This window comes from Lycium barbarum, chromosome 7, assembly GCF_019175385.1.
Source record: "Lycium barbarum isolate Lr01 chromosome 7, ASM1917538v2, whole genome shotgun sequence".
NCBI lineage: Eukaryota > Viridiplantae > Streptophyta > Magnoliopsida > Solanales > Solanaceae > Lycium > Lycium barbarum.
The window spans coordinates 79216815-79218671 of record NC_083343.1 but is presented as its reverse complement, the minus strand read 5'-3'; positions in this window follow the sequence as shown (position 1 = coordinate 79218671).

Here is a 1857-nt window from a genome sequence, read left to right as displayed (position 1 = left end):
CCTAGTTAGGAAGGCACGACAGATTTTCAGAATGGGATGCTCGGATGTTCAGAAATCATATTGTATAAATTACACAAAACTATCCATAATATTCACAAAATAATAGTTCAGAAGTTTTTTGGGAGAAGATCGGACCAAAACAGAAGTATTTTAAAAATCGTACCGGAAGTATCGGGCCTTGTGGGCCCACCTCGGACCAACCCGAGGCTACATACGTAAATTACTGATGATTGACCTTATGAGGTCACCCATACTCATTCGGAAGTGTTCCGACTCCGTTTGGGGAAGTTTTGTGCAAAATCTCACTTTAAGGACAATTTGTAAGAAAATAGGTTCAATTGAACTGAAGGAATTAGAGCGGTTTTCCGTCTCGAATTCCGGGGAACGGAGTCGGACCTAAGGCTCGCGGCCGAGCCTACCACATCCAGAACATGCCTAGGAACGTAGAGAAGTGCTTCACATACCTCGATGGCGCCTTATGCTCGCTCGGCGTCAATCCAAATTTCGTCCAAAATCTGGAAATGGTCAAGTTTACCATTTGGTTAGTTTCATTCTTTCAATACCCCAAGCTTACACATACTTGCCTACCGAAATTTCGGCAGCATTTCCTCTGTATATACGACATCCCCAAAAGTTAAAACACAGCCAACAACCAACACAACAACCCAGAGAATGATATCAAAACAACAACAAACATCAAGACATACATTAAGGCATCATTAGCCAGCTTCCAACATAACGAAACATTTTTCGTTTCAAACTTACATTTCCAAACCAAACTTATTATTTTCGCATCTATTATCCATCAAGATCATTATAGCATACGTCGGAGGCATATCATACCATTTCCACACACTATACACACGATATACAAACATACAAACTTTCCATTAAAGCCACTACTTATCCAATTTTTCCAACCTTCCACATACAAGTTCATCAACACATTTTTACATTCCAAATTCATTATCCTTAATCATATTTTCAAGAAATCACGATAACGCGACATACTTTCCGACGACAACTTAATCAACAATTTCTTCGTTTTAGCTTAACCATTATCCTTCCGTCTACTTCATAAGGCCATAACAACACAATTAACATGCTAACAAGATTTAACTCACCTTCCAACATCAACACACACACACGGCCACACCCCAAAATTCTCAATTTTCCTTAATTCATTCAACTTTCATTTCTAATACAATCCCCACCATCCTACAACTAACTTACACAAGAATTCAAGCCATTAAAAGCATGCAATACATATATATGCATTCGGCCACCACCCAAGTTGTTCAACACACAAAATTTCCATGTTTTTCCTTCATTCACACATACTACAACATACATACATCATTTTTAACACAACAAAAGCATGAAATCCTTACCTTTCTTCAAGTTCTTCACTTGGGGTTGAAGTTGTTTTCTTGCCACAATCTTTATATCAACTTGAAGAGCACCTTGTGCTTAGTACAAATCTCACAAGAGATGAATTTTTGAACCAAGGAATGGGCTCCAATTTTTTTTCTTTCTTTTCTTCCTTTCTTTCTCTCCCACCCGAAACCTCTCTCTTTTTTTTTTTCTTGTTCTTTCTTTATGTTTCTTGAATGTTCTTGATAATTATCCCACTATAATATACCACATAATTAAATTGTGGGCTTGGGCTATTTTTAACCCACTATGGCCGGTTGGGCCTTCCCAAATGGGCCTTGTCTTATTATTTTTTTTTTATCCCAAAATTGTTGGTTACATATTGATCCATAAGGCAAATTTCCAAAATTCCGATTTTGCCCTTGGCCACCTTTCGTAATTCTATACCATTGACTTCATAACTCACACATTCACACCAAGTAG